The following is a 25670-nucleotide window of genomic DNA, read 5'->3' as shown; positions in this document are numbered from 1 at the left end:
CACCTAAAAAAAAAATGGGTCAATAACACTACAATACGCTTTTTGTAAGACAAAATATAACGTTGTCAATCCAAAAATCGGAAACTACCTCAAAGAACAGATTAACTTTCGAAACTAACCTCCAACGCAAAACCGGAATTCACAGTTCCTCCACTCTCAAAAACATGCGCCGGCCCGTGCCTTTCCTCGTTCTCCCTAAACCAAACCACACCGTCTGGTGAGATTGTGTGGGGGGAGTTCGTTGTAAACCCCAAAAAACCTAACCCTGCCAGTGCCTTCGGACCTGGAAAGTGGTAATGAGGCTAAGAGAATTCCAATTTGTCTTGGTGGTATTACAGTTCCAGTAATAACAATGTACTTCAATCGTCACCTCTCGAATACTCTCCTTGAACTTACTCGCTCGGCCCCGTCAGGGAAGGGTGACCCGAGTGAGGGAGTTAAAAGAAGCCCAGTCAGGCTCTGGAGGAATATTCACCGCAGTCCCGGGCTTATTCCTCAAATTACTCTCTTACTCGGCTCCATTCATGATTTAATGACCCAATTGGCTTCGACGTGCACACACTTTAGACTAACTCGCTCGGCCCCCTCCCTGTAATTTCAGGTAGGGGTGATCCGAGTGAGGGAGTTGACAGAAGCCCAGCCCGGCTCTGGAGGAATATTCACCGCAGTCCCGGGTTATTCCTCAAATTACTCTCTTACTCGGCTCATTTTGTTCATTAAAGGTCTTTTTTGAATGCAAAAAATACCCTTTTAACTCAATATTAGCATTAGCAAGCTAGCAATAACATAAAATATTAATATACAAACCGGTCTCCTCATATGAAACATTTTATGAAAAAAATATACTAATTTATCCGTTATAACAACATTCTTTAACATTATGAGGCTAATACTAGCACTAGCATGCTAGCACTCATGAAATACCGCACCCGGAGTAACTATTAGAAGACCGTGACAACGATACGGGCCTTAAACCTCTAAAAACTTACTTAAAACCCCATAAAAACAAGCGAAAAAGCGCCATTGGAAAGGGAATCCACATAAATAATGAGCTCATTTAAATAGGCCTTAAAAATGACTTTAAACGCTTAAATAAGCCACCTAAACATCATAAAAAGCTGAAATAACTACACAAACTTATTTGACGTAGCGGTAAGAGCACAAAACGAGCATAATCTCAAAGATAACTTTTGACTCACCGTCACGCAAGCACGCAGACAAAAACACAAAAATAGAAGACCGCTTCGCTCATTGTTTCAGAAGTTATCGCAACCAGCGGTTATCCTTGTGTGAGGATGATGTCTGATTGGTCTGTCATAACTTTTAGGGGGAAGGACTGGTAGAAGCTTGATGCTCCGCATCCGCCAGTCACGACCCTCGACGTCTTAGGCCTATGTTTCGTGTTTTTAGACCTTATTCGATTATACTTCGCTTAATTATTCCAAGATGCCAACCAGGCCGCATCCGCCAGTCTTGACCTTTGACCTTTAAGTCACTTAGAGTGAAATTTTCTGTCTGGATTCGATTTATAGTATTTCTTTAGCACCCAAATGGATACAATAATTAACTACTCAACAGAACAAAGCCAATCTGGGCAGTTATTAAGAACAGGACGTTTTAAGCTCATTTTTAGCGACCAACCAAACAAACAGACAACGGCGATGAATTAAACAACCCGACTACATTAATCCAAGCAAAGCCTCGTCGTAGGCCACGTCCAACACCAATTCAACATTCGGCCGATGGAACAAAGCCAACTTGAGGCCGTGACTAAAAATAGAACGATTTAAGCTCATTTTAGACAAACAAACAAACAAACAGATTGCGGCGATTAATCAAACAACTCGACTCCATTAGTCAAAGCAAAGCCTCGTCGTAGGCCACGTCCAACACCAAGTCTACATTCGTCCAACAAAACAAAGCCAATCTGAGCCGGGATCTAAAAATAGAACGTTTTAAGCTAATTTTTGATAACCTACTAAACAAACAGATTGCGGCGATGAAGTAAACAGCCCGACTCGAGGGACAAAACTTAACGCACGATAATTCTTAATTCTTAAATAATTCTAGACCCCAAAAATACTATTGTGGGTCTGACTAGTACGTTTAGCAATTGGCTAAAAGACACACGCCTGGGACTGATCCCCAAGGCGGGCCGCCTCAGAAGAGGGTGTCTAGTATTTAAAGAGCCGAAACACCTGATGACGCTGAGGTATGCTACTGATGATGTGTCTTAATTATTTCCCTCACACTCACACGCTTGAGGGAGTAAGTTACACTAACCCGAACCCGCACGCACTCTAAACCTAACCGTCTCACACCTACTCAGGATAACCCGACCTAAAACTGACCCTAAACCTAACCGTCTCACAGGCCTACTCAGGATAACCCGACCTAAAACTGACCCTAAACCTAACCGTCTCACAGGCCTACTCAGGATAACCCGACCTAAAACTGACCCTAAACCTAACCGTCTCACAGGCCTACTCAGGATAACCCGACCCTAAACCTAACCTAAAACTGACCCTAAAACCTAACCGTCTCACAGGCCTACTCAGGAGCTTTAAGCCCGACCTAAAACTTACCCTCCAGACATCCAACCTAACCGTCCAACTCACAGACCTACCTAAGCTTCGGCCAAGCGGATTTCGAATTAATGAGGGTGAAACGCTTTTACCTATATACCTAACCCTAACCCTAATAAGACTGGAATACCGACATACCTAATACGTCTAATTTGGCACTGGCAAGCCTAAACCTAACCCTCACAGGAGTAGCCCGGATTCTAGATGATGGAGCACCGGCGACATACCTAATCCTAACCCTAACCTTAATCCTAACCCTCACTGCCCTCTTATTCAAGATTATCCAGGATTATCCGACGCTTTACCTGAAAGAAGACTAGGAGTAGGGGGTGGAGCTTTCTGAGCAAGGAGTCGAGTTCGAGCCCGGCACCAGGACCAACTGACGATCCAGAGGTGCTGGTGCGGTAAGATGGTGAGGGAAAATTGAATTGTGTGCACGATCGGAATTCGACTTCGCTTGTGGAAAGTGGAAATTCGAAGAAAGGTTGCAAAGGATTGTGGGTAAAGAAAGATACGGCATGGGTGTAAGAAGTGGTGCAGATAGAGGCTTGAGAATATGGGAGGTGGTTAGGAAGCTTTGGCCGGTTGCAAAGTGTGTGATGTCTGGATAAGGTTGGGTGGTTCCTAGGGGGGATTATTGGTAGAAGCTTGGTGCTTAGGTACCCGCCAGTAAAATGAAGGGGAACCAATAGAGGGTGAAACTCGCTTTTTGTAAGACAAAATATAACGTTGTCAATCCAAAGAATCGGAAACCCGTCGCTACCTCAAAGAACAGATTAGACTTTCGAAACTGAACCTCCAACGCAAAACCGGAATTGCACAGTCGGACCTCCACTCTCAAAAACATGCGCCGGCCAGTGCACTTTCCTGCGTCCTCCCTAAACCAAACTGGATACCGTCTGGTGAGACGGTTATCTGGGGGGAGGCGTTGCTTTTCTTCACCTAACCTCTAACCCCAAAGGAAAACCCCTTTTACCTAACCTAACCTAAACCTAACCACCGTCACTGTCCTTTCAATTATTTTACCCCTCCTCAGTTTTTTATGTTCAAAATCTACCCACCTTCTAAACCTAACCCTGAGTCCGCTAGCCCGCTAGTTCGCTAGCCCGCTAGTTCGCTAGCCCGCTAGTCCGCGAACCCTGATGATGGTTACCTGCATGAAAAAAGCCCTGATTATTTTTAATTCCTCTCTTTTGGTTCCCTTTTCATTTTAACACCAAAATTCTAAAATGACCTTTTGACCTTTCGGATACACAGGGCTTATACATGGCCACTATCACTCACAAATAAAATTAAAAATATATTAATAAGGCTAAAAAATAGCTATTTAAATAAAATCTTTTTACAAAAAATTCATGAGGGGTTAAAAAAGTTCATATAGAGAAATTACAATTCAGTGAGTACTAAAGTTTATAAAAATGGAGTGAAGTACAGGTAACTCGACACAGAGTTCCTGTAAAATATCTATCCCTTTCTATCACCTTTTCTAGTTTTTTAGCATACATTGGGGAATTTTTCTGTGATGGTTTTGGTTTATACAATCTTATTTTCCTTCTTTCTATCATCATGGTGCGTGTATATTTTCATTTTTTGCAATGGACGGGGAAGCGTTCTTGGGCTGTCGATGCGACATCTTCCGATTCTCGTTCTTTTATGCGTGTGGAGCGGCCTCTGAGAGAATGGACAGTGCACAACCATATTCGGACTCCTTTGGGGTCCGTTTATTGGACTCACATAAGCCTAACCCTAACCCTAACCCTAACCCCCCCTTTTTTTTAAGTTCAATATTTACTCCACACACCCCTAGAACCCAGAACCCACACATTTTTATCCAAATATGATTTTGAACCCCTCTTCAGTTTACCCGATTCTTAAATAACCCCATTAAAAAAAAGCCTGATAGACACCAACCCTGGTGCAGATTACCCCAACATATATTTAAATACATACATTTATCTATTACATTCATTTATAATTATCCATACAAAATAATCTTTTTTTCGGTACTCATAAGGACACATACAGGCTTGGAGTAAAATACGTACACAGATTCTGGAGTGAAGTACAAGTATTCCTTCTTGGAATACCTGTAATACATTTTCTTCTATCTTCTAATACTCATAAAGACGCATACAGACTTGGAGTAAAATACGCATACGGATTCTGGAGTGAAGTACAAGTATTCCTTCTTGGAATACTTGTAATACATCTATCTTCTATCTTATAATCACATATGCTTTGGGTGTTTCTTGGTCTTTTGGGTCTTTGCTTTGTTTTATTTCTTTTGGGATGGAAGGAGAGAATCGGTGACAGCATCTTTGAATTTACAGCCACATGGATGTGGAACGGCCAGCTGAAGGATGGACTGTGCATAACCATCTCTGGTTTCTTCGGAAACCAGTGATTGGATCTTCATTCCCCTAACCCTAACCCTAAAACAAAACTTAATTTTTCAGCAAGAATTGATTTGATTAAATTGTGATTAATTGCCACATCATGTAATTAGTTTAAAACTGTAAATCTGTATATATATACTGTATATATGTGTGTGTGTGTGTGTGTGAATATAAACTGTTTCATATCTCAGCTAGCACAGGTCCATGATAAATGTGACCTTGGGTGTTTTGAAAGGCGGCCGTTAAATAAAATGCATTATTATTATTATTATTATTATTATTATTATTACTATAAGCAGCACAGCTCCATGATAAATGTGGGTAGAGATGAGGCGAGGACACTCATGTGCACTTGAGCTTTATTGAACAATGACAAAACCTCCCCAGTGAGGGAAAACAGTCCTCTCAAACACTTCAGCCGCAAAAATAACATGGGTCAGGACTCCTGCAGGAGAACCACAAAGACACAACACACTGAGGACAGAGAAACTGGGGAAAAGAGCTGAGGAGGGTAATGAAGAACAGCAGCTGGGACAAATGAACTTCTAAAACAAGAGGGAGTGGTCAGGAGAAACATGAGACACGGACAAATCAATACAGTTCAATGATATCTTCAAGTGTCTCTATAGTAAAACGATTCAAAATCATCTTTAATGGTTTAGTGCATTAAGCTTTTGAGAAAAACAAACAAACAAAAAACACTTTTAAAAACGCATCCTTCCGCTTTACTCCACTGGAGAACACAATACATTAAGTCCATTATTTTCATACATTAAAAACAAAAAAACAAGATGCAAGTAAAACTGCATTTCAGTAGCATAATATAAGATAAAGAAAATAAAGTTCACGCAAACGAAAAACGGTTTTATTTACAGCTTTAACTAAACTTTACATGCAAAGCTTTATTCAATATAAATCAATATAAAAAGTCCATACCAGCCAGAGCACAGATGCCAGCGCACCTTTGTCTCTTTTTCCCCTGAAATTAAACAAATGACTTTATTTTTTTCTCCGAAAGTTAAAAGATTCATTTTTTAAATCCCGAAGCTGTCTCACAGAAATCCACATTCAAGCTGAATAAAATAAATTCAATGTTACTTCCATTTTTTGATATTCTTGTTCCCATGGTTTTTACAAATTGAAAGTCTTCTTTGTTTCAGTGCACTGGGCAGTCTATTAGGAAGAGAGCAAAAACAGAATTATATTTATATTTGAAAAGGACTGAGGCTTCAAACATACACAATGCTGGATGGATGGATGGCTGGATGGCTGGATGGATGGATGGATGGATGGATGGAGAGAAAATTAAAGGCATATAGATGTAGAATGATGGAAATAAATCTGACATTCACATGTATTACATATCATATATAAAGACTCTTTTTGTATCTCCACCTGTCTTCATGTGCTATAAATGTTGTTGGAAAATATCCCAGAAAAGTTAATAAAACACTTTTATACACAACTCAACACACATGATCAATCCACTGAGCCGGACGCAGCAGCTCTGTGTGTGAAGAACCAGAGGAAGACGGAGATTTCTTTCTGAAAACACATTTCAGCTTCACATGAACTATCCCTTTAATAGAGTTCATCACGCTTCAACTTGAATGAGTTTAATATAGTGGCTTACCAGAACATTTGCAGAAATTTCATGTTTGTGACCCATTTGTCATTGATTTTCTGCCTTTTTCTTGTCTTGTTTTTGCCCGCAGTGTTTTTCAAGCCACTGAAATGTGGACATTGCATGATCTGCTCATTTTTAGTGTGGACCCAGGCATCCTGTGATGAACAGAAAGCACACATTTTCACATGATGATCATACATGTAGCAAGTTGTGTTTTTATGCTTGTAAAAAGTCCCATGCTGGCTAACGCTGCTGCTGGGGTGCTGTGTTCTGGAACATGTCATAAAGTGGTTATAAACAGGTCGAAGTTGGTCCAAGCTCTTTTAAGATGGTCATGAGCAGATCAAAGCTGGTCCAACAAGGAAATGAGTTGATCTGAGCTAATCCAAACCTGGACCAGCTGGTCAATAGAAGATCAACTCAGACTGCCTTCAAAAATCTGATACTTGAGGTAACCAAAATACAGCTGTGTTTTTAAAGTTATGATTGGTCAATCTCACCAATTATTACAGTAACTCTGACGTAATCTGAGCTCATAAAACATCATCTTAATTATTAAAGAAGAAAAAAGACTGTGTTAGATACTCTTTAGCAATGCATCATCATGCTAACATCCAAACTGTCACAGACACGCCAGGCTCCACCACTGTATCACTGCAACACTTCCATCACTGCAATAACATAATTATATTGTAACTTACATAATATAATAACATAATAATTATATCCGTTTTCTCACAGAGGGTTTCTTTCTCTCTCATCTGCTCATGCTTAGAGCAGCAGCAGCGCCGGCGCAGCCTGGGTTACATGATTACAATTATTATTATTACTTATTCATTTATTTATTTTTAATTGACTCGTGGGCCGGATCAAACTGTCTCGCGGGCCGTATAAGGCCCGGAGGCCGGATGTTCCCCACCCCTGCGTTAAGGGAACGTGAAGGATCTGGACGCCAATGAATGTAGAATTATATATGAAAATTATTATTATTTAAAAAGCACGTTACAAGGCACAATACCTGATCGAATAAGCTGCAGTTATGAGAATCATCCATGGAATTTGGTAGAAAACACACATTATCCGGCCACCTATAGGCTACACTTTAAAGTATAGGCGATAGGTAAGCATTTATGCGTTATTTATGTGAAATATGTATAAACCTTTACGTTTTTTTATAAGCCCAAATACGTGTATATCGTACGTATACTGTATGTGTCCATTTATACGTCACATGCATACGTTTGCAATGGACAAATTTTACGTACAAATAGACACGTATGTTCAGCTGGATGTGCCTTACCATCATTTTGAGTTATTAATAAACCTTTTGTGTTATTTGGAAACCTGCTTTCTTCTTGCCTGTGGTGACACACCGTTACATTATATTAGTGCAAGTGCATTTAAAACATCAATACTGTAATTTGTAGCATTTGAACTTTTAATTTAGTGCAGTATTTACTGGATTTTAATTTAGTGCAGTATTTACAGTATTTACTTCCCTAACAACTGAAACTGGAAATCCTGTATTATCCCATACCTGTCACTACCATTTCCATCACCATGATTACTCATTCTATGACCACACTCGACAAAACTGAATAACTGTTAATTCATATATTAATATAGACACATTAAAGATCATGTGTACCAGAAATCTTTGTCATATCTTTTTTTTGGAACTTTTTATTTATATTTTTTTCACAGAACAAAACAAAAAGAACATTTTCTGAGACAAGTGGTACAATAACAAACTTATTTTAATTTATAAATTTAAATATTCTTTAACCATGTGCCGTCTCTGATTAAAAAGGTCAGTTTTCAACTGTAATGATGCAGTCATTTTTTCCATCATGTAAATCTGTTTTAGTCTCTGTTTCCATTCAGTTATAGTTGGTGATTTCACAGACTTCCAGTTAGCAGTAATTTTTTTTTTTTTTTTTTTTTTGGCAATTAGTAGTAATACACGTAAAATATATCTTTGGTCAGCATTGAAAACATCAACTGATATAACACCCAGTAAGAAAAATCGTACATTTGAGGGAACTTCTCTTTTTACAATTTTCTCCATCTCTTCTTTAATATTTTTCCAATACGCAAGGATTACTGGACAGTCCCAAAATATATGTGTATGGTCGCCTGTTTTACCACATTGTCTCCAGCATAAAGCTGCAGAGGGGTCTTTTACAAAATTTGAAATAACCAGAGGAAAATAACGTATTTTAATTTTCCAGTTGAATTCCTTCCACTGTTGACTGTTCATTCCCTTATGGCACCTATAACAGAGTTTATCCCATAACTCGTCCTCTATTACTGTATTAGCTTCTATTTCCCACTTTTCCTAAATATTGTAAGTGTTTCCAGCCATGTTTGTTAACAATCTTTTATAAAGAAGAGAAACATGTTCACCGACAGGGAGACGTTTTTCTGTAATTGTAATAAAATATTGTTCTATTCCATTTGGGATTTTGCCAAGTCTTTCTTTTTCCTTATGGTTTGTAATGTAGTGCCTAATTTGCAAATATCTATAAAAATCGCTTGTGGGAAGATCGAATTGTTCCTGAAGTTGTGTGAAAGACTTTAAGTGTGTTTCTTCAAAGAGCTGACTAAAAATAAAGAGGCCTTTAACTGCCCATCTCCTAAAACCATGATCACTCACTGAAGGTGGAAAATCTACATTACCCACTATGGCCATAGCTCGAGAAATTGAACATCCTTAAGTGTTTTCTTCACTTCTGCCCATACCTTTATTGTATGATTTATCCATTCATTTTCAATCTTCATTTTACTGACATGTTTTAGATCCATAAAGGGTAGGGCAGACAGTTGTGCGCCCTTAACTTCCCCTTGCTCCATTTGAGTCCACTTTGCTTCCTCATCTCCACTGATCCAAGTCACAATTGCTGCTAGCTGAGCTGCCCAATAATAAAATTTTATATTTGGCAAAGCCAAACCTGCTTTATTTTTAGCCAGATAAAGTGTTTTAAGTTTAATTCTAGGTCTTTTGTGTTGCCATATAAATTGAGAAATTAATTTGTTCAACATATTAAAAGTGGAAATTGGAAATCTTATGGGTAACGACTGGAATAAAAATAGGAAACGTGGGAGCAGGTTCATCCTTATGGTCTCAACTCTTCCAAACAGAGATAAAGGAAGAACTTCCCAACGAACTAGATCATTCCTTATTTGATTAAATAGCTTATTATAGTTCGCCTCAAAAAGTCTTGTAGTTTCAGGTGTGATAATAATCCCCAAGTACCTAAATCCTTGTTTAGACCAGTGAAATGACACCATCTCGTTTAGTTGTTTAGGCCATGTTCCTGATATGGTAACGTCAGTACTTTAACGCAACCATGTCCCCATGTTCACTCCTCTCTGGTATTTGAAATAATCGAAGGTTGTTTCTCCTCAGCCTGTTTTGTAAATCATCACAAACAGCTGTGAGTTGTTTTTCATGTTGAAACAGGTGCCGTATCACACGGTGCTGCTCTGCCCCCACATCTTCCACATCGCTCACTCCAGCTCACCGATCCTCTGCTGGTGGTCACTGAGCTGCTCCTTAATATCTCTCACAGTCTTTTCCAAGCGTTCAAGGGTCTTTGTTATTCGTTTATGTCCCTAACTGTTTTCTTCACAAAGTTTTCTCATTTCTTGTATCAAAGACATTTCACCCTCACGTGCTACCTGCTCCTCGCGACTAGTAGCATCTAAGCTAGCGCTGTTCGTGCTCTGTGTTTTATTGTCAGTTTCTTTCAAATGTCCTGGTTTTCCTTGTCTTCTCATTTTCGATGTGGTAGTCATCTTGTTCACTGGCTATTTTTTATCCTGAAAGCTTTATGTATCTACAGTTGTCACTGTTTTCTACCTTTTTTCTGACGGAGCCTCATCTCTAACCTGTTGTTCTGACCATGATGTCACCGCATCTTTGTCATATCTTTATGTTAAATATGGAGCCCCTTATATCACATGCAGGAAAAAAATAAAAAAATAGTAGTTAATCATGCAATTTAGAAATTGATTGAAAGAAATAAAGTCCCTGTGAACCGGAGGTTTTCTCCATTCGTATTTCCAAGACAAAAGGGTTTTCCTTTAGCTCCTCCTCTCCATTAATAGAGACAGAGCGCATAGGCCACGCCCACCGGGGGGGGGCAATCCAACACACTTTGTATTGTGTGAGGCTGCTTCCTTGTCATTTAACAAAAACAGAACAAGAAATTGATTGAAAGCTAAAAAACCCAAATAGTTACAGTAAAAGCCAGCCTTTAAGAGACTGTGAACTTCCCCTTGCTCCATTTGAGTCCACTTTGCTTCCTCATCTCCACTGAGTCACAATTGTTTTCAATAATAAAATTTTATATTTGGCAAAGCCAAACCCTTTATTTTTAGAGTTGTGAGGTCTTTTGTGTTGCCATATAAATTGAGTATTTCCAAGTGAAACGGAACATTGAATAGAAATTCTCCTCAGGGCAGGGTTTTCCTTTAGGCTCCTCCTCTCCATCGCTCACTCATAGAGACAGAGCGCATTTAGGCCACGCCCACCGGGGGGGGGGCAATCCAACAGTCTCCATTGACTTTGTATTGTGTGAGGCTGCTTCCTTGTCATTTCTGACATATAACAAAAACAGAACAATGCCTAAAAGCTGCTATGTGACATGGTGTACAGCTAACAAGCTAAAAAACCCATAACTAAGTTTTTATAAGCTACCGAACCATAAAAGCCAGCCTTTAAGGAGACAAAAGTTGGTACAACCAATAAAACGTGAAGCATCAGCAGGAAGAATGGGTAAATCATAGTTATGATTTTGCAAATAGCGGGAACAAATGAGTAAATAATGCCCACGATTCATCAAAAAATGGGGAACAAACCAGTAAATTGTGCTCACAATTCAGCAAATCGGGGGAATTAATTAGTTAATTGTCTGCACGATTGACTTTATTTCCTTGCATATCATGTGCAGGGCTCTGTAGTTACCAGACTTTATTAACCTTTTGTTTTGAAGCTTTGATGCAGCCATCATCTACTGATGGTGCAAACACGAATTAAACTGCTCTGGTCATGTGATCATTTGCACTAACCATGAGAAACTGCACATATGTCATTGAGACCCTTAACTTTTTCCATATTTGCAGTAAATGCACAAAAACACCAGTTTTAGCTTCATAAATGAAATCTTTCTTTGCAGTCACTGTTGTGATCGGTGGGATTAAATGGGTTACCCATGCGTCACTGACACTGTGCGTAACACCGTCATCACTGCACTTACTCTGGTCTTCTCTTTCTTAGGAACACTGAAGAGAAGAAAAGTCAAGAATTCCACCTGGATGATTTACTCATTTAAGTGAATAATAACAGGATAAATCTCAGAATGTGGAAGAGAGAGGCTGGTTTGTGCTTCATTCGCTTGACTTCATGGCTGCTTCACTGCTGTGTTTTCATGAATCTGGTCAATGGATACTCAGTAAAGAACTGTACCATCAGAGGGTCTTTGAAATATGCACAAAACATAAATGTGTTCTGTAATAAGAGGAACCTGCATTTTATACCAAGGAATATACCGGACAAAGTCACATATCTGGACGTTTCTGACAATGTCATACAGAAGATACACCAGGAGTATTTCTCTCATCTGTCTAATCTTAAAAGTTTTATTGCACTACACAACAGGATCCGGGAGGTGGAGGACGGAGCGTTCAGCAGTTTGGTGGCTTTGCAGGAGTTGAATCTGGCCTTCAACAAACTGACAGACATCTCTGGAGGAATGTTTCAGGATCTGAGAAATCTCACTGTGTTGCATCTAAATGACAACTTGATCGCAAATATCAACATCTCTGCATTTTCACCCCTGATCAGTTTAAGAAAAGTAAATCTATCCAGAAATCATCTGAAGCAAATAAGCAAAGTTCAGCTGCTCTTTTCATGACCTCAATTACAGGAAGTGCACATTGGAAGCAATAACTTCAGCTCTTTTCAGACCTCGGAGGTGTCCAACATATCTTTGAGACTGAAAGTCCTGGATTTATTTCAGAATCCTTTGGAAGTGTTCAGTGTCACTGCAGATATTTTCCCTCACCTGGATAATTTGGTCTTGGCTTTTATTGCTGAGAACATGACATGGGATGTGCAGGACAGAAGCTATCTTCAAAGCGTGGACATCTGAATCTAAGTGGAATACAGCTGCCCGTGGAGAAGATCACAGATCTCCTGCAGACCTTCAGCTCTTCTCTGGCCAGCCTGAGGCTTCACTCTCTGGGGGATGTAAAGGTGAAAGCTTTGATGAGGAACGTCTGTCTGATTTCTTCTCTGAGATTTCTGGGCTTGCAGGGGAACAACATTACATCCATATCCAAAGACGAGATGCAGTTCTGCACACAGTTAACCGAGCTGGACCTGTCCAACAACAGACTGAACAGCGTTCCTGCTGTCATCAGCAGCCTGCCGGGTCTTCAGTTTTTGGACCTCACCTTCAACCATATAAAGAGCATAAGTCGTGTTGATTTTGCCAACTTAACCCAATTACAGACCCTTCAGATGTACAGTAATTATAATAATAATAATAATAAACTTTATTTTATATAGCGCCTTTAAAAGGGTATTCTCAAAGTCAAGTCAAATTTATTTATATAGCGCTTTTTACAATTTGTAATTGTTTCAAAGCAGCTTTACATATTAGGAGCACAGAAAAAAGAGAAATGGTTAAAAATAAGCTGTACAAGCAAGCGTGGTAATATGTAACATATACAAGATGGTGCTACATTAAGCCAATGTCGGCTGACTCCCAGGGGTGGAAAAAAACCCCTAGGAGAAAAACCCAGCGTGCTAGCACTGGGAAAAAAGTCCTAGGAGGGAAAAAACCCCTTGGAAGATATATATAATATATGTAAATGGATATGGAGATCAAAATCTGAATTATACATTTTTATTATAGAGATTAAAAATAGATTATATATAAATATATGTAAGCGGATACGGAGATTTAAAAATCTGAATTATAGATGCAGCCAGAACTGGATCTGTAGGCCCATTGTCTCCTGGGCTACGTTGTAGTCAGGTCCAGACACAGGTTCTCCATCTGATCTGGATACGGCCTGGATCCAGCACCCGGAAAACCTCAGGATAAGCAGAGAGACAGATATTAGCGTAGATGCCATTCTTATTCTGATGTACAGGTATATCTAGTGTTATAGGAAATGTTCTCGGTTCCAGCTGACCTAATTATTGCAGCGTAACAATCCTTTAATGGATTTGAAAAATGTTAATGTATTGATAATGTGTTATGTGTATGCAAGAGCAAAGAGATGTGTTTTTAGTCTAGATTTAAACTGACAGAGTGTGTCTGCTTCCCGAACAATGCTAGGAAGATTGTTCCAGAGTTTAGGTGCTAAATAGGAAAAGGATCTGCCGCCTTCAGTTGATTTTGATATTCTGGGTATTATCAACTGGCCTGAATTCTGAGATCGCAATAGACGTGAAGGACTATAATGCACCAAGAGCTCGCTTAGATATTGGGGAGCTAAACCATTTAGAGCTTTATAAGTAAGTAGCAAGATTTTAAAGTCTATACGATGTTTAATAGGGAGCCAATGTAATGTTGACAGAACTGGGCTAATATGGTCATACTTTCTGGTTCTAGTAAGAACTCTAGCTGCCGCATTTTGGACCAACTGTAGTCTGTTTAAAAGCCGAGCAGAACAACCACCCAGTAGAGCGTTACAGTAATCTAGTCTTGAGGTCATGAATGCATGAACCAACTGTTCCGCATTTGTCATTGAGAGCATATGTCGTAATTTAGATATATTTTTTAGATGGAAGAAGGCGGTTTTACAGATACTAGAAACATGACTTTCAAATGAAAGATTGGTATCAAAGAGCACACCCAGGTTCCTAACTGAGGACGAAGATTTAATGGAGCACCCGTCAAGTGTTAGAGAGTATTCAAGGTTTTTTCGTGAGGAAGTTTTTGGTCCAAAGATTAGGATATCAGTTTTTTAATAAGAATTTAATAAGAATTATTAAATTTTATCAATTTAATAATAAGAAATTTCTTGTCATCCAGCTTTTAATGTCAGCTATGCATTCTGTTAGTTTTGTGAATTTGTAGGTTTCGCCAGGGCGCGAGGAAATATAGAGCTGAGTATCGTCAGCGTAGCAGTGAAAACTAACACCATGCTTCCTAATTATCTCTCCTAAGGGCAGCATGTACAGAGTGAAAAGCAACGGTCCTAGTACTGAGCCTTGTGGTACTTCATATTGAACTTGTGATCGATACGACATCTCTTCATTAACTACTACAGACTGATAACGGTCAGATAAGTAAGATTTGAACCATGCCAAAGCAATTCCACTAATGCCAATATAGTTTTCAAGTCTTTTTAAAAGAATGTTGTGATCGATAGTGTCAAAAGCAGCACTGAGATCTAATAACACTAATAGAGAAATACAGCCACGATCGGATGATAAGAGTAGATCGTTTGTAACTCTAACGAGAGCAGTCTCAGTACTATGGTATGGTCTAAATCCTGACTGGAAATCCTCACAGATTCCATTTCTTTCTAAAAAGGAGCACAGTTGTGTTGAAACTGCCTTTTCTAGTATCTTTGACAGAAAAGGTAGATTCGAGATTGGCCTGTAATTTACTAAATCTCTCGGATCTAGTTGAGGTTTTTTAATAAGAGGTTTAATAATAGCCTGCTTAAAAGTTTTTGGCACGTATCCTAGTGTTAACGATGAATTAATTATATCAAGAAGTGGACCTACGACCTCTGGAAGCATTTCTTTCAGTAGTTTAGTCGGCATTGGGTCTAACATACATGTTGTTGATTTTGATGATTTGATAAGTTTAGATAATTCTTCCTCTCCTATAGCGGCGAATGATTCTAGTTTTACCTCAGGGACACTACAGTGCACTGTCTGAAGCGAAACTGTAGACAAAAAGCGCTTTACACATAGTACAAAGAAATAACCAGTCAATACACAATAAAGAAGATAGATAAATAGTAAAAATAAGTAAATAGAAAGATAAATAGATACGAAATAGTAAAAAAAAAAAAATAATACAAATTACATATAAGCAAGTCTAAAAAAATAAGTTTTAAGAGAAACTTTAAAAACACTAAGAGAGTTTGCATGTCTAATATCACAGGGGAGAGAGTTCCAAAGTTTTGGAGCATAGGAAGAGAAAGCCCTGTCACCCATCGTGCGCATGCGAGTCGTGGGAACGGTCAGGAGGCCTAACTCCGAAGAACGGAGCTCACGCCTGGGAGTATAAACTGTTAAAAGCTCAGATAGATAGGGTGGGGCTAAGTCGTGTAATGAGAATTTTAAAATCTACACGAAACCTGACGGGAAGCCAATGTAGGGACTCCAAGATAGGGGTGATATGCTCTCGGGTTCTTGTCCTTGTTAGGATTCTGGCAGCTGAGTTTTGAACATATTGGAGTTTGTTGAGGGTATTTTTCGATACTCCCGCGAGCAGGGCGTTGCAATAATCAATGCGCAAAAAAACAAAGGTATTGATCAGTTTTTCTGCAACATTAAAAGAAAGCATAGGACGAAGCCTTGCGATGTTTCGGAGGTGAAAAAATGATGTTTTAACGGTATTCTGTACATGTGGATCAAATGTGAGATGAGAATCAAATATCACCCCCAGGTTTTTTATTTTTGTTTGAAACTCGAGAACAGTGCCATCAACATTGAGTGAAGGAGAACCAGCTTTGCGTATTTGGTGAATAGAGCCAAGCAGCATGACCTCTGTCTTATCACTGTTAAGGCAGAGAAAATTCTTTGACATCCAAATTTTAATCTCCGATATGCAATGTTCGAGAAACGCCACTGCAGTGTGATCTTCAGGTTTTGAGTGAATGTAAATTTGAGTGTCATCTGCGTAAAAATGATACTTAAGACCCAGAGATTGCAAAAGATGACCAAGGGGAAAAATATACATACTAAAGAGTATAGGACTCAAAATAGATCCCTGTGGCACCCCAAATTTGATTGAGCCAATGTTAGACTTGTGCCCACCCATGGAGACAAATTGCCTACGGTCGGTGAGATAGGACTTAAACCAATCAAGAGCAGTATCAGTGATGCCAAACACAGATTCCATACGAGAGAGTAAAACAGAATGATCAACAGTGTCAAAGGCAGCACTGAGATCGAGAAGGATTAAAATTGACAGGCAGCCAGAATCCGCAGCAAGTAACAAGTCATTAGTAACCTTCACTAAGGCTGTTTCTGTGCTATGAAATTTACGAAAACCAGACTGAAGGGGCTCAAATAAATTATTCGTTGTTAGATGAGCATACAACTGAGATGCAACTGTTCGTTCCAAAATTTTTGCTAAAAAAGGGAGATTAGAAATCGGACGATAATTGTGTAAGTTGTCAAGATCAACGTTCGGCTTTTTAGGTACCGGAGTAACAGCAGCTATTTTAAAAGCTGCTGGTACAACCGCTGAGGAAAGAGAGTCATTAACAATGCTCAGCACCACATCGCTTAAACAAGGAAAGCATGCTTTGAACAAGCAGGTAGGAAGTGGGTCAGTTATGGAGGTGGTAACCTTCATTTGTGACACTACCTTGCCCAGAGAGGTTAAATCAAGTATAGAGAAGTTTGAGAGAGGAGAACCAGAAAAGTGAAGGGTACAGAAAGCAGAGTCATCGATCACAGCAGTGCGGCTCAAACTACTACGAGCCTTCTCAATCCTAGAACTGAAAAAATCAAGAAACCTATCACAAAGGTCAGCTGCAATGGGTGTATGGGAGGAATTATCACCTTTTAAAAGTTTGTTAATAACATGAAACAATTGTCTGGGTTTGCTCTGGTTATTAATAATAATCTGAGAAAAGTACTGGGACCTAGCAGAAGCAATCTCAGACTTATATTCATTTAAGTTGTCCTTCCAAGCATGAAGATGAACATTCATACCAGAGACGCCACCTTCGCTCCATCTTACGACACATTGCCTTCTTGGTACGCAGCTCATTATTATACCAAGGGGCAGAGCGAACATATGAAACAGAGCGAGATTTCATAGGTGCAAGTGAATCTAAACCAGACAAAAGAACTGAGTTTAATAGCGAGACTTTGTCCTCCAAAGGGTCAGTAAAAGAGAAACACATTAAAGAGGACTCAATAAAAGCAGAAAAATCCTGGAGATCAATTGATTTCCAATTCCGATACATTATAGTACGGGATGTAGAGATATTGGGATTTTCCAATTCCATATTAAAAAGGACAGCAAAATGGTCAGACAGACCTAGGTCTACGGTGTAAGGCTGGGACAAAAATGATCCACTAGAAATAACTAGATCTAGGGTGTGGCCCTTGTTGTGAGTAGAGAAGTCCACCAGCTGTTTAAGGTCAAAACACTCCAGTAAAGACAGGAAGTCCTTTGTCATCGCAGAGTCTTTTTTGTCCACATGAATATTGAAATCCCCTAGGATAAGAGTTTTCTCAAACTTAAGGCACAACATTGACAACAAGTCAGCAAATTCCGATAAGAAGGCAGCATTAGGCTTAGGTGGTCTATAAACAGTAGCAATTACAATCGAACTGGGTGCAGAGATACTCAAAGCCAGACACTCAAAAGATTTAAACTGGGGGATAACATATGAAATGCTACTGGCCTAAATGTTATATCTTGTTTAAATAAAACAATAATACCCCCTCCCCTACCAGACGAGCGAGGGGAATCAAATAACCCATAGCCAGTAGGTGTAAGTTCATTAAACAGAAGACCATCTGACTGGTTGTGCCAAGTTTCTGTAAGGCACACCAAGTCAAGTCCTTTTTCAATGATAATGTCAGATAAGATGAGGGATTTATTGTTCACAGAACGTGTGTTAAAAAGCGCAGATTTCACCACGCGCGGGATCGCAGAACATTGCGACGACTTCTCAGTACTTTGAGGTCGCGGCAATTTGTCAGCACACAGTGCTCGTTGAACATTGCGCTGAGATGACGACACACCGCTGTTATCCGATGAAAAATCTGTTAGTGTAGAGGCTAGTGAAGACAGCTCTATGCGAGGCAGCGCTGACAAGTTATTTAAGTCTGCGCCCGCACTCACCATTCGAAATACAGAACGCTGGTATGCCGGCACACATATGTTATCCACTGAAGAAGGAGAAAATCTGCGCTTTGACGCACGATGAATATAGCGCGGGGGTCGCAAAACACCGACATTACGGCACAGTTTGTATATGTCGTTAGGCAGATAATAGTTTCTCTTTAAGTTCAGCAGATTACAAGCAGTGTACCTTACAGCCATGGAAACCAGAACCAGAGCGTCTTGAACCCAGCCGTAGGATGCACAATCTGTAAACAATCCAATGATCCGGTGGTTATAGCTCTGTGATAAAACCAATAATCCAAGGGTTAAAACGCCGTACAGCATCGCGTAGGTGCGGGGGAAACCCAGGCACTTTCCAAAGTTCCAAAAAGCCACGACTGTGATTTAGAGATAAAACAACGATAAAACAAGTGTAGGTTGAGAGGAGCGGCAGCCAAGACGCGCCAGTGTTCCCGTCTCACCGGAAGCGACCAATTATATATCTTTTATTGAGGACTTTTCTTTTAAAGATCTGAAAAGCTTAAAAACTCTACTGATTGGATCTAACAGACTCGTTCTCAATGGATATTTTAAAAAAGATCTTCAAAAACTTACGATTTTGGATCTAGCGAATAACAAGCTGGACTCGGTCCGTAGGGGAGATTTTGAGTCCTTAAAATCCCTGAAGAATTTGTCTCATCCAGACAATCAAATCTCATTTATTGAAGCGGGGTCCTTCGATGGATTGACAAATTTAATTTTCCTGAATTTGCAATCAAACAAGCTCTCTCAGGGTTCAATAAAAGACTCCTAAACCTGAAAACCCTTCTGTTGAACAATAACTATATCTCATATGACAACCAGAAGCCTCTTGATCATCCACCCTTTCAAAATCTGAGAAAGCTAAAGACTCTGAACATTTTTAGCCAAGGTCATAAAGGAATGTGTTATCTGCCCTCAAACCTTTTCAAGGGACTGAGGTCTTTGGAAGAACTTCAAGCAGAGAATCTCAATATAAACTCTTTAGATCCAGACACATTCACTTACACTCCTTATCTGTGGGAGCTGGATCTCAGCAGGAATGAACTCCTTTCACTCACTACGAGAATATTTCTGCCCCTCCGGGTCCTCAAGACACTCCACCTGTCCAAAGTTGGCTTGCAATCTTTGGACTTTCTCATTAACGCAAATCTCAGTAAACTGCATCTGTTGCATGTAAGCACGAACGCCTTATCCGTCATTAACAAGACCTTGATCCGGTCTCTGCCAACTCTGATTTACCTTGATCTGCGAGGAAATTATCTTTCGTGTGACTGTACCAACGCCTGGTTCGTCAACTGGACCGTCAGCAGCAATGACACCGAAGTCGAGAGTGCTTATGAACTCACGTGCAATTACCCAGACAAAGTCAAAGGACACAAACTCCTGGATCTGGATGTGGATTCATGTAACGTAGATGTGGGGCTCTTCTGCTTCATTTCCACAGCCACACTAGTGTCAATGACCCTTCTTGGCTCTTTTCTCTTTCACTTCCTCAGATGGCAGGTTGTTTATGCCTACTACCTTCTCCTTGCTTTTCTCCACGATAACAAACAGCAGAGAAAGCCCAATGGTCTGCAGTATGATGCTTTTATTTCCTATAATGTTCATGATGAATTGTGGGTAATGAGGAAACTGTTGCCTCAGCTGGAAGGCGAGCAGGGCTGGAAGTTGTGTCTGCACCACAGGGACTTTGAACCAGGCAAACCTATCATGGATAATATTGTTAACAGCATTTATAGTAGTTGCAAAACCATCTGTGTGATTAGTCGGTGTTCCCGAGAGATCCGAGTTGCTAGTTTCTGTCTCTTTAATGAGAAAAAAGACGTTCTCATCCTGGTGTTCCTGGAGCATATTCCGAGTCATCAGCTGTCTCCGTACTACAGGATGAAGAGACTAATCCAGAAGAAGAGCTATCTCAGCTGGCCTGAACCTGGAGAGGACACCAGGGTCTTCTGGCAGAAGCTCAGTCGCTCTGGAAAACAAAGACTCCTCAGAAATGGAGCATCCATTGGCTGGGATTTAGGGATCATCTAACTGAACCTAACTGAAGAAAATATTCTGCGACTTTATTTTTATGTATAGGCTTTTCCCACCTTCCTAGACTACGATTGATTATAATGATTTCCTCTTTTACACATTTATTTCTCTTTAAATCAGGGATAACTGAGTTTATATCATTTTTCATTAACACACAGAGATGTTAATGAATCACTCAGAGATGCATATATAAACTAAACACAGATTTAGCCTTTCTTATTACCATTTCTAAGACAAGACACTCCATGAAACTATGACATACACTGATGTTATGAGATACATGTGATTAATGTTTTATATTTCACCATATTATAGTGAAAGTGACATAAAGGGATGGTAACCCATACAAGTTAGTGCACACACATTAGGATCAGAGAGTAGTGAACACACACACACACACACACACACACACACACACACACACACACGCGCACACTTGAGTTCTGTGTCTTGCTCGAGCACCTCAGTCATTTCCTGCTGGTATTGAGAATCAAACCCACAACCTTCAGGTTACCATTCTAACCTCACCAACCATTAGGCCACAACTGCCCGAAGGATCCATTACACTAATTAATCACATAAAGTGAGTCTGAATTAAGTTAATAACATGATACTGTCCTGGCCCATAGCCTCCACTGTACCCGTGATGTATTGATCTCTTTTTTTTAAATGTTTGATTTTAAAACTCTAAAACCATATTTTTATGTGTAAACATAATGTGCGAATATTCCCAAACTCTCTGACAGTGTGATCTCTCTGTGGGTTATGTGATTGTTGTCATTTATAAAAAATATATATAAAAAACATGTCTGTAATTAAAGTTGAAATGAGTGATACACACATCTTTTGAATGGAAATAAATGACAAGTACTTTGGGTGTCTTGTTCATTATGTTTATTTTCATATAGCAACATAGGAGCATCTCAAACAAGCCTATTGAAACAGAATATGAAGCAGGTACGTGGTTGTGTGCAAAAACGAAACTTCGGACTAGGGTTGCCAGGTTTTCACAACAAAACCAGCCCAATGGCGTTTTAGGGAGGTCTCCCGGTAAATCGCACTCAGGAGTTAAAATCCCGTTTATAGCGGGGTTCCCCTGGTAAAATTCCAGGGGCTAAATATCATGTTTTTTGGGTTCGTTTCAACCCGCGGCAACAGTGATAAGCAGCCCAATTCCGCGGGAAAACCGGGGACTTGGCAACACTGCTTCTGACATCACAGATCACGTGGTCATGTCTAAACGAATCAAGCTCCGGTTCAGGGGGGTATTGCACAAAAGCAAGATAAGGGATTAAGCTGGGATTTTCCAGTTATCCTGGCTGAATTTAGCCCTGACTCGGTTGCATGAAGGGAGGCTAAATTAATCTACATTAAGTTACTATGGAGATTTACACTTTGCAGCTAGCCTGCTCCGGAGCAGGCTAACAACCAGGCTAAGCTGAGCTCCTCTAACACTGACCAATAGGAACGCAATGATATTACAACTGACTCTCTCACATACAATTATTTGACTTTATTAACATATATATATATATATATATATATATATATATATAGTGTGTGTGTGTGTGTGTGTATTATGTGTATATTATTATGCGTGTATATATATATATATATATATATATATATATATATATATATATATATATATAATACACACATTTACTAAATTGTGCTAAATAAAAACATATATTGGTGTTAAGTTTTTACATTAAGACATTTTTATTATTTTAATATTTTATTAAAAGGTAAGTATGATGAGAAACAAAACATTTAAAGAGAAGTAATTTCTTAAAAATTAAGTGTTATATAGCCCACTGAATCATTCTCAGACTTAATGCTGACAACAATGGAAGCACTTGGGAGAGAACTGTCAGGAGACTTATTTCTTAGCACAGAAGAATACAAGAGGATTACCAAATCATTGTTTTAAGTGTGAAAATATAGCAAAAGTAACACAGAAATTCAAAATCAATAAACCTTTGACAAGGCCCCTGAAACAATCAGGCCTTCATTTGTAAGCTTTCATTAAGTGATGAGTGATTTTTTTGCTAGACAAAGAGCAGGAGAAATACCAAGTGAGTGTTTCAGAGCCAGCAAAAGCTATGAGAAGAGTGACAGAGTAAGATGCAGCCTGCTGAAGTGGCATGCATGGTTGTTGTCCACACTGAAACTACCCACTGTAGTCAAAGCACAATAAAGTCAGCTAGCCTTTTCCAAGGCCCATATTTAATCTATACTCTGGTCTCATATATATATATGGAATTCAGGTTGATTAGGACACTTTTTGCTATTGAAAAGACTGGGAAAAAGTGTCCTAATTTTTATATATATATATATATATATATATATATATATATATATATATATATATATATATATATATATATATATAATATAGGTTTTCCTTTCTTACTGGCTAAATGTTTTGTGCCCAATATTTAATTAGATTGTTATAAAATATATGAATACATTTCTCTCTGGTTTTGTTTGACAGTAGTACTCTTTATGGTTAAAAATTAAAATTAATATGCACAGACTAAATTTTAATTGGTAAGATGAATCTAAACTCAGTAATTGTCCCAAAGTATATTGATTTACCCCATTACAATAGTCCATTTACAGTTACTATCATAAAAATACATTTACTTGTAGGTTTGAAAGTGTACATAAGGCACATTTAATGTCCAACATCAAATATTTTAGCGAAATGTATATTTTAGAATTACTGCGCTTCTATTGCGTCCCGTCTGTTTAGCGCGCATGCGCGCAACAGCGCTCGTTCAATGTGAAGTTTAGCCTCAAAATGGAAATATTTGCATTACTTTCTAACATTTACAGATGGAGAATAAACTTGTGAAAAGTAAGTTATGCACTAAGGAAAACATCATGTCTCAAATGCATAAAATAGCACAAAATGTATGCCGTTTCCTATGGTGGATCGATTTGATCCATGATCGACCTCTAGGGCTGCTTAAGAAAAGCGTGCACGCGACATTATCTTGACTAGGTGAACCTGGATCGAATTAGCGGGACTGCGTGAACTTCAATTACCTTTTATGAAACCGTTTTAGCCCAAACTCATTTGTTAGGTTAATTCAAGTCAGGTTTTGGAGTTTAATCCTCGCTTTTCTTAGCATCTTTTATGAAACAGCCCTCAGGTCTTCACTGAGAGATGTTTGTTTCTGTTTCGTTTTGATTGGAGCTTGAATTAGTGTCGGTGCTGAACGAACATCAGTGAGTTTGACGGTAAGTTCAGTTATCAGCTTAATTTAATATCGTGTCATGTTGTTATATGATGCTGTTCTGTGTGTTTATATGATCGTGACACACTCTTGTTCACTGACAACAACAAACACTGACGCTCGTGAATGGATGACGCCGGAAATGAAGGAACATAATACGGGATCTGCTTCTTCACTTTTCTAATCTTTATCCAGATTATATCAAAACCGTAAAGATATTTTCTGAAGCTATATTTAGGTGATGTAACTTGACCTCTGAAGAGACGATAAATAATGTTGTGTGGGCGATAAAAAGATAACGATAATCCTAAAAATACTGATTACTGTAAATGTGAGTCCTTCAGCAATAACAGCACTGATCCTATGAACTGTTATTAGTAGCAGCAATAGTGTTTTTCTTTAGCTGTTGAAGTTATAAAACTGTGTAAAAACTGGAGAAGATGTTTAGAAATGTGAGAGATGATCCATGCAGGATCCACACACATAAAGAACATGGATTTTCTATCTGATGCAAGAGGTTCAATTTCATTCATGTATGTAGGATTAAACCAGCATTGAACATTGCAAACAAAGCTATTACAAAACATTCAGAAACATCGTGCCAAAAAACCTCCTTGAAATCATCACAAAACATTGATATCTTTCTCAAAGTAACATCACGACAGGTCCTTTCACATCAGGTGTTTTCAGCATCAGATTGTGTGCTTGTGTGGATTGGTGGATGATCAGGATTGACATCCTTTCTCCTCTGATAATAACTAAAAAATGAAAATCTGATAGTTATGACACTGGAACAGAATATGATTTCATCCATTAATGTTATTAATAGTCCATCAGTAGTAGGTTATAACACTTAATCAAAGTTTAAAAGGTAAACCAACACTCCCAAACTCGTACAGACTCAAGTGCCCCAAATATGAAGCAGATATTAGCTAATATAATTCATAATCAAGTTTAATGTAATATTATATTAACTAAAATAGTCCATCAGTTCACCTTAAAGGCCCCGGTACTTCAAACGAAATCGAAGAACGAACTGATGTGACGTCATTTCGAACAAAATCAGGCCAAAACGAAGTTCGTTTTGTGTTCTTTTTGGAAGTTCGAAACGGCTTGCCAAAGCAAACTTTCAGGAAAAGTTTGTTCCAGCACCAAAAACACCTTCGTACTACCATTGGTCAGTGACGATAACGTAACAGGACGTGTGCGCTGAGGCTCCGCCTTCACTCGTGTGGAACACGTCTCTGACGCATTTGATCTGTAGTTGTTGAGGTAAGAGCTCCGCGGGTGAAAACATGAACACACTGGACAGCCGCTTTATAGAACAAAATGAAGTTGTGCTTGTAAAAATGAGGCACTGACACTGTTTTTCATGTTTGATACTGTAAAGCTGCTTGATTTTAAGCAATCCATTGAATAAATGAAGACGTGACGTGACGTGAGTGCTAATTTGCAGAGCCCGTGCTAACATACCCATGCTGTTACGATCAGACGCTTTTCTTATGCTTTCTATAATAAATGCTTGCTATTTTGTTGTGTTTATTTTTGTTGAGAGAAGAAAGTGCACAGCACATATTTACATATTCATCTAACCGTCGCTCTCAGCAGTGTAGGCGGCGTCAGATGTTCGTTTACAGTATATCGCTGGTCACGCATTTCCAACTTCGTTTTACCCCTAAACGAAGAACAAA

At 39.0% G+C, this 25670-nt stretch overlaps 1 protein-coding gene and 1 pseudogene across 8 annotated transcripts in view; both read left to right on the top strand.

Annotated features, from left to right (window-relative positions):
* The first annotated feature begins 11514 nt into the window (after nucleotides 1–11514).
* Nucleotides 11515–21139, top strand: LOC125264877 (annotated as a pseudogene).
* A 2274-nt stretch (nucleotides 21140–23413) lies between these two features.
* The window catches only part of LOC125264553 (NACHT, LRR and PYD domains-containing protein 12-like), a 143300-nt gene continuing 141043 nt past the window's right edge, over nucleotides 23414–25670 (top strand). For 5 of the 8 annotated variants that reach the window (XM_048184000.1, XM_048183956.1, XM_048183990.1 and 2 more), the window contains exon 1: nucleotides 23609–23983. The gene's annotated coding sequence lies outside the window, so the exon portion shown is untranslated. The other 3 variants (XM_048183985.1, XM_048183966.1, XM_048184007.1) reach the window with 2 other exon arrangements.

The sequence above is a fragment of the Megalobrama amblycephala genome, linkage group LG1, assembly GCF_018812025.1.
Source record: "Megalobrama amblycephala isolate DHTTF-2021 linkage group LG1, ASM1881202v1, whole genome shotgun sequence".
NCBI classification, from domain to species: Eukaryota; Metazoa; Chordata; class Actinopteri; order Cypriniformes; family Xenocyprididae; genus Megalobrama; species Megalobrama amblycephala.
The sequence above is the reverse complement of the archived record's forward strand: the minus strand, read 5'-3'. Positions and strand labels throughout refer to the sequence as shown.